The sequence below is a fragment of the Lissotriton vulgaris genome, chromosome 1_1 (assembly GCF_964263255.1).
Source record: "Lissotriton vulgaris chromosome 1_1, aLisVul1.2, whole genome shotgun sequence".
In the NCBI taxonomy this organism is placed as follows: domain Eukaryota; kingdom Metazoa; phylum Chordata; class Amphibia; order Caudata; family Salamandridae; genus Lissotriton; species Lissotriton vulgaris.
In genome coordinates, this window is record NC_141685.1 from 17,326,693 (window position 1) to 17,334,588 (window position 7,896).

The 7,896-nt window shown below is 44.9% G+C and overlaps 1 pseudogene across 1 annotated transcript in view; it reads right to left on the reverse strand.

Annotated features, from left to right (window-relative positions):
* Positions 1-7,622, reverse strand: part of LOC147736984 (uncharacterized) — a 55,251-nt pseudogene extending 47,629 nt beyond the window's left edge. The window contains exon 1 of the transcript XR_015308350.1: positions 7,556-7,622. The product of XR_015308350.1 is annotated as an uncharacterized LOC147736984 (transcript). The remainder of the gene's footprint in view (positions 1-7,555) is intronic.
* Between the last annotated feature and the right edge of the window lie 274 nt (positions 7,623-7,896).

Below are 7,896 nucleotides of genomic sequence, written 5' to 3' on the forward strand. Positions count from 1 at the left end.
AGAATCATGAGACCGGTGAGAATGTTGAGAACGCCGGCATTAATGAGTTAGATAATGCTGCCTTCGACGTTTGCGCTGATAACATGGGGGATTTATCGGAGAGTCATGTGGCGACTGCGACTACGACCCTGACTAAGAGGGGAGAGGAGTACATAAATAAGGAAACAATGTTGGACAAAGTTCCTACAGAACATGATATGCCTGCAATCATTCACACAGCTGCAGTCGTTACTACAGATGCAGGTACAGTGCTAAGGCAATCCCGGATTAATCAGTCCCCAAGGAACAACAATTACATACGAAAGGAGGCACAAATTCAGTCAGCACAATCAATATCTACATTACAATCATCTGCCACAGATGGGGAGTCTGGGGACTTTTATTCCCTTTTGAAGAGTCGACCTCATCATGCGATGACTTAACTGCACAGTATTCAAGACATATGCACATGGCTGATGATAGTGATTTTGAAGTAGAAGACTCCACAGACTTTGTAGAAGATAGCCCAGCACCAATACGGGAAAGGGGACAATCATCGACGGAGTATAGAGCTGAAGGCACGGAGTCCCTATTGGGGGCTGACAGTGGCAAAACAGCGGCATCGGCGGAGGAGGAATTACCCTGAATATGATTTATCAAACAATCCTATCGCCTATGGATAAGACTGAACAAGATAGTCAAAGAATACAGAATTTGAGTCGCAAGTTACAGAATTCAATAAGGCGTCTGGTAAAATCGCAATCTGACTTCGGGGAAAGATTTACTGAAGCAGAAACAAGGATTTCTAATATTGAAGACGAACTTGCCCAACAGAAGACAGCCACAGAATTATTGAGCTCTCATAAGGAGGACATACAATGGAAAATGGCGGACTTTGAAAACTGCAATAATTTGAGACTCATGCAGATCCCAGAAGGGAAAGAGGGTCAAGATTCACGTAAATTTTATAGTACAGTTATTTAAACATGCTTTTCCAGAAATAACAAAGTGGGACTGGGATAGAGAAATAGAGAGGGCACACAGATATCCCTTTAATATTCGCTTACACCCTGGGGCAACCGATGCTAGACCTAGGCCTTTTCTTGTAGCATTCAACAGTTTTCTTGCAAGGGAGGATGTGTTTATGAATACTCGGCCCAATAAGAAAAGAATGGGGGAAGGTTTTGAATTTTTTGCAACGCCAGATTTTTGTAAGTATACAATGGATATTCGATGGCAGCTATGCCAGTTGGTCACACAGTTTCAGGGCAAGGGGGCGCAAGCCTATATAATGAATCCAGCTAAACTTAAAGTAGTTCATAAAGAAAATACTCGTTATTTCACTAATCTGGCTGCCTCAAAGGAATACTTACATGCTATGCAGGTGGTGTAGGGTAGATGGGCTATTTAGGTTCATGGGATTGTAGAACGGACCTTTCTTGGTATTGATGGGTTATTCAGGGTTATGGGACTGTAGATATCGCTTTCTCTATTTTTTACTTTGGTGATTAATATTTTCCATGGATATTTGTATCCCTGTGGGGTTTGGTAGGAGACCACAGGAGGCTTCACATCCAAAGGACCATAAGTCCTAAAGCCTCGGCAGCGGGGGGGGAAGGGAGGAGGTAGGGAGGGGGGGTGAGCTTTCAGAGTGGCGGGGGTTGGAAGGGGTGGGCAGCACGATGTGGGATAAAAAGGAATAAAAACCTCGGTAGGCACAAGAAGCAGCACAAGAGGGAAAATATTATCAACAGAAGGACAGTTTTTTAAGCAGTTTAAGGAGTTTTGAGAGAATATATAAAGGGTGCACTCCAGTTTTGAATGTTATGAGAAAGTTTAATGGATCGTAGTATCAAATTATGTTCCTTAAACATGTCTGGTCTCAACAATTTGAATAAAAGACGCAGTGTTGCTTCGGAAATTCGTCATATACAACGAGATATTTTATGTCTTCAGGAAACACATTTATCATGGGGCAATCGATCTTTAGTAGGAGATTTAGGATATTCTCTAATATGTGCATCTCAGCAGACTTCCATGACTCGGGGTGATGATATTAGCGAAACCACAATTATGTACAACTATGCGTAGTTTAACTGATAAATGGAGAAGATGGGCCATTGCGGAGTTAAAAATTAACTCCTTTGGTTTTACTATATGTTCAATTCACGGATCAAATTTGGATGAAGCTGACGTGTTAGAAAATCTGAATATGGAATTAGCAACTTCGGTAACACCCCTGATAATATGTGGTGATATGAATATTAATTTAAATAACACAGAGTTAGCTGGAGGCCCAGAAAATTATAAAGGTCGCAAACCCCGTGTGTTTAAAGCTCTCTATAAATATGATAACAGATTATGGTTTAGTGGATACCTGGAGTAGCATGAACCCTGCATCACCTGGGTATACTTATTATTCGTTTCCACATAAGAAAATGGCGCCATTAGATTATTTTTTTGCTCCTCTATCGCTATTAACTGGTGCTCAAGTGGAACTATTTCCCAAAGTAACATCTGATCATGCCCCAATTGTTATAAACATACCTGTTTTAAAGATTACTTATAGGTGTAGAACTTTGACTTTTGACAGAAAACTTTGTTTAGATGAACAGTTTAGGTCCTATATGTCAAACTGGATAACGGAATTTATCAAATTCAATCTGGGTTCAGCCAGCACTGACATAATATGGGAATCATTCAAAGCCTGTTTTAGAGGGGAGGTGATAAGCTATGGCAATTATCGTCAAAAGAAAATAAGGGCGGAAATACAAGATCTTTATATGGCACTAAAGAACTCAGAGGAGAATTTAATACAGGAAATTCAAAAATGTGATAACCAAGGGAATATAGGTAAAGCTGAGGATATGGTAGCCAGATCTCGGGCTAGGATATCGGGAGTTTGGAACAAGGAAAACGCGAGAAAGTATCTGGTGCATAAATGACAATTACATGAATATGGTGAGGCAATTGGGAGATCATTGGCTTTACGTTTAAAAGTGCAGGCAACGTCAAAATATGTTGCTAAATTACAGGATCAGCAGGGAATTGTACATCAGGATCCAGATAGAATTCTAAATATTTTTCAATAATTTTATACAGAATTATATACGCAACAAAAAATAGATAGAGTATATTTAGACTTTGATTTAGGGGATTTCATACAAGTAAGTGAGTATGATAAGGAATGGTTGGATAGCCCTGTGACCTTGGAAGAGTTAGAAGTGGCCGTAAAAAGTCTCACGAATGGGAAGGCGGCAGGACCAGAATGCATACCGGGGGAAGTTTACAAAGTGTTTTTTGAGCATTTAAAACATATTATGTTGGATACTTTCAGGGCGGCACAATTGGGCAGAGCACCAAAATCATGGAATGATGCTAATATTGTCGTTTTCAGTAAAAAGGGTAAGCCTCCAGAGATGCCGGGCTCATATCGCCCGATTTCCCTACTTAACTGCGATAGTAAATTGTATTAAAAATGATGGCTAATCGTATCTCTAAAGTCATCACTCCGCTTGTATCCTTAAATCAGCATGGATTTATTCCCAATAGAGGCATTGTGACACATATCAATAAAGTTATCACTCTTTTTGATATTGCTCAAGCGGAAAATCGAGAGTTAGCTTTAATATTACTAGACTCTGAGAAAGCGTTTGACCACGTAGAGTGGCACTATTTATGGGAAATCATGCGCAGATCAGGTTTTGGAGATAACTTTTTAACGGCAATTCAGGTGTTATACTCTGCCCCGAATGCAAGAATTGCAGCTATGGGCAGGAAATCAGCGATAATCAAGATTGCACCCCCAGTTTTTCATTGTATTTCTCCCTGAAACAGATAAAACTGTGTGAAATCTCCTTGAGAGAGATCCACGTTATCTCTGATCTCACTGGACTCACAATCTGCAGAAAGAGGTAGAGAATGAAAGTCCTTGCACATTAACTGTTCTATTCTTCTCTGCTACGATGCCCAGAGAGGTACCAAATATTTCTGTAGAGTGATCCCCCGAATATTTATGCCTGTACTTTCATATAATACATAAGTGCATTCTGGGGGTTGTAGTATCCGTTACTTCACTAAAGACAGTGGTTTAAAAAATAAACTCCATACTTGATGGAGATGTGTGTCTGTAGTGTAGTTCCTATATTCCCAATAGGCTCTGCGCATTGGAATAACATAAACAGCAGTGTAGACGTAGGACTGAGGTCTTCTAGGTCTCTACTGACTATGTTAGACTTAATTAGGTTTGCCAGCTAGCTCAGAGGTCACTAGAAACTTTCTCGAATGTTCACGAAAGGGTTAACCGTCCTGATTTAGACAAGAAGGGATTAGTTCCTGACAACCGCATAAACATGACAACTTTGCTCCCTCAGAATAAAGAGTACATCTCTAGAGACGTGTGAAAACAATAGCTATTTCACTCAGTCAATCATGCATGCTTAGTTTCACCAGAGTGCAGGGAAATAGAGAGACGGGTGTTTTCAATAAAAGGTGTTATTTATTGAGCAGTCTTCTTTCTCATGCAAGAGAAATGAAATGCCACAATAGCAATACTTATAATTAAGTAAAGTGCGTACAGTAAAAGGAGTATTATGAAATATTACTGTAAAAGCATTGATATGGTTTCTTAGCCATATGATACTTTAAAACGGATAAAATATATACATACATCAAAACATTGACTAACGGACTCAACTGGTGCTTCTAAGATACGCCTACCCCGGTGTACCTGACCTAAGCCTAATACGTGGGAAGGAGTAAGTAAGTTGCAGTTTAAGTTCAGTTGATTTTTGCCAAGAATCTGAATCAAGAATTCTCTTAAGGATTTAATCAGCTCCGTACCTTGGTTCTAGAATGAAGGAGGTCTTGTATCTCTCTCTCAGGACTCGATCTCGCAGCAACCCGCAAGGGTGACTGGAAACACCAGAGCTGGAATTTCTCGGCAGGAGAAAAGACAGCATCTCTCTCAGTGCGTCAAATGGGAGGGTCGGCTCCCTTCAGCTCTCGCTTCAGCTGGGCGTCGGGCAAGTAGATAGCCGCACTGCTCCAAACCACTGTGTGTTTGCTTAAGGCAACGTTGGTATATTTATACCTGAAAGGTGCCGGGTTTGACGTAAGGCTGGACATAAGACGTCACTAAGAACTAACAGTTCTTTCTGACTCTAGGAGTTCTTGTGCAAATCAAAACAAGAGCAGAGGGAATTACCGGGCTGCTGGAGGTTTGGTCTGTTTAAAGAGCGCGTTGTACTTTCTAGGAGTCTAGGGAAGTAGACTTGCCGTATTTGGACTGCATTGGCTATTAATAAATATGGATATGATTCTTATGCCTGTATAAGGATATTATTTGTTATAACCATATAAGGGCATAAACCAGGAATATCGAATTAGGATCCTAGATAGAATCACAACATGCCTTTGTCATGAGCCATCTGGGGCTCAATAATAACTCTGGATACTTTTCAAAAACTCGGATTATGAGCTCTTAAAATAAAATTATATGTCTGGGAAGGAGTATCTCTGGGTGGTGAGAGCAGCGGCTGAGGCATTCCACACTCCTCCTACCCAGTGGACAAGCAAGGACAGGCTTCTCCTCCTACCCCAACATGGCAGGTTTCATAACCGCGCAGGACAGGCTTCACCTCCTCTGCATTCCCCTGGACAGACCTCAGCTCCTCTGCACCCCTGGACAGGATTCGCCTCCTCTGCACCCCCTGGACAGGCCTCACCTCCTCTGCACCCCCTTGGACAGGCCTCACCTCCACTGTAACCCATGGACAGGCCTCACCTCATCTGCACCCCTAGACAGGCCTCACCTCCTCTGCACCCCTGAACAGACCTCACCTCCTCTACACCCCCTGGACAGGACTCACCTCCTCTGTACCCCCTGGACAGGCCTCACATCCTCTGCACCCCTGGACAGGCCACACCTCCTCTGAATCCCTTGGACAGGACTCATCTCCACTGTAACCCCTGGACAGGCCTCACCTCCAATGTAACCCCTGGATAGGCCTCACCTTCTTTACATCACCCCCACCAGGACAAGAAAGGCCTCGCCTCTTCTGCACCCCCCCCCCCAGACAGGCTTTACCTACTCTGTAACCCCTGGACATGCCTCACCTCCTCTGCATCCACTGGAAGGCCTCACTTCCTCTGCACCTCTCAGGACAGGCCTCACATCTTCTGCACCTCTCAGGACAGGCCCCACATCCTCTGCACACCCTCTGGACAGGTGTCACCTCCTTTGCACCCCCTGGACAGGCATCGCTTCCTCTTCACCCCCTGGATAGGCATCACTTCATCTTCACCCTGGACAGGCCTTGCCTCCTCTGCACTCCCCTGGACAGGCCTCACCTGCTCTGCATCCCTTCGACAAGCCTCCCCTCCTCTGCGCCCCCTTCACACATCTCATCACCTCTGCACCCCCATGGACAGGCCTCAACTCCTCTGCACACCCTGGACAGGCCTCACCTCAACTGCAACCCTTGGACAGGCCCCCCCTCCTCTGCGCCCCTTCACACATCTCATCTCCTTTGCACCCCCATGGACAGGCCTCACCTCCTGTGCACCCCTTGGACAGGCCCCAACTCCTCTGTACACCCTGGACAGGCCTCACCTTCTCTGCGCCCGATTGGACAGGCCTCACACCTCCACACCCCTGAAGAGGCCTCACCTCCACTGCACCCCAACCCAGGACAGGCCTCAACTCCTTTGTACTTCCCTGGACAGGCCTCACCTCCTCTGCACCCCCTTGGACAGGACTCACCTCCTCTGCACCCCCTTGGACAGGACTCACCTCCTCTGTACCCCCTTGGACAGGCCTCACCTCCTCTGCACCCCTCCTGGATAGGCTGCAGCTCCACTGCACCCCTGGCCCAGGACAGGCCTCAACTCCTCTGCACCCCCAGCCCAGGACAGGCCTCAACTCCTTGTACTCCCCTGGACAGGACTCACCTCCTCTGCACCCCCTTGACAGGCCTCACCACATCTGCACCCCTCCGGGATAGGCTGCACCGCCACTGCACCCCCAGCCCAGGACAGGCCTCAACTCCTCTGCATCCCCTGAACAGGTCTCACCTCCTCAGCACAGTACACGCCTCACCTCTTCTGCACCCCCTGGACAGGTGTCAGGGTGCAGGAAAAAGGAATCAAAGCTCTTCTTTGTCTCGCAGTATCTGCCATTGAACCAGCATTGCAAAGATCACCTGCTCGCTAAAGGTCGCGGGTGATTATAGCGCGGAACCGGGCATTCTCCCCTGTACTACCAACAAGGAGGACCGTGGTGCAAGTTGCCGGTCTAGTCCAGCGCTCCTGAACACAGGCGCGAGGTCTAGACCAGCTGTGAAGTGCGCCGGTTGATTTTAGAACCGAGGCACTTCACCAACTGATTTTCAGAGATTAGTCATGTTCTTTCTGTAGTCTAGTTAGATAGAAATAGTGCAGTTTTATGCCAGGCTTAGGCGCAGGTTAGAGTGCTTCGGTGCGTCAGTTAGTAAGTTTGGTAATTTAGAACTAGAGAGAAATACCAATTTAAAGTAAATAGGAAAAAAGAAATATAAAGAGAAGAATTAATACTTACCCATTGAATACTTCAGTTCCTGATTTCTTCGTTGCTTGGTTGACACCGGAGGCTCCAGAAGGTTTCTAAGGGAGAAGTAAGAAGAATTCAAATAAGAAAGTAGGGCAGAGAGTGAATGAACGAATGAGTGAAAAATAATAAATTAACTCACAGAGTTAAAGGGTGCTAAAATGTGGTTTATAATGCAGGTTACCAAAGAATAAAGTGCTTATATTAAAGAATAGAAGAGGAGCAAATGCCATAGGCACTCTGGGTAAGGAAATATATACGCGTCCTTTCTACAGAGTCCTCATCTGCCAGTATGATCTGTGGGGTGGCTAAGTTTTTAGGAAGTGCGTGGA